This window comes from Myripristis murdjan, chromosome 22 (assembly GCF_902150065.1).
Source record: "Myripristis murdjan chromosome 22, fMyrMur1.1, whole genome shotgun sequence".
NCBI lineage: Eukaryota > Metazoa > Chordata > Actinopteri > Holocentriformes > Holocentridae > Myripristis > Myripristis murdjan.
In genome coordinates this window covers 10,394,713-10,395,153 of record NC_044001.1, presented here as the reverse complement: position 1 = coordinate 10,395,153, position 441 = coordinate 10,394,713, and positions in this window count along the sequence as shown.

The window sequence follows — 441 nt, the reverse complement described above, 5'->3', positions numbered from 1 at the left end:
CTAGTCTGCCTTTAAATGTATTTGCCACTAAAAAAGAAAAAAATTAGAAAAGATTAGAATTATTATATGTCCAAATTACTATATGGTGGTATTTCACAAAATTGATAAATTCCTCACATTATAGGTCCCAGTAGGAATATTACTGTCACGGTTGAGTACCACAGGCCTATTATAAGAGTGTGTGTGTGTTTTTTTATGGGTTGTGTCGAGGTTGGCGCTGCCTTTAACACGTGCAGGAGGGCGGATTCGGACGGCGGCGACGCGCTGCCGATCAGCTGGGTGTCTGCTGGCCGGTCGAGAACGATCAGGAAGCACACCGGATACATAATAGACGGTGTCGGCGGTCACGTGGTGTGCAGCGGGCTCCTGAATGATTTAAAGCTTTTTACATCATCAGCCCTCTCCAAGCTCCCCCTCCCCTGCCCTCCCTCCCTCCCTCCC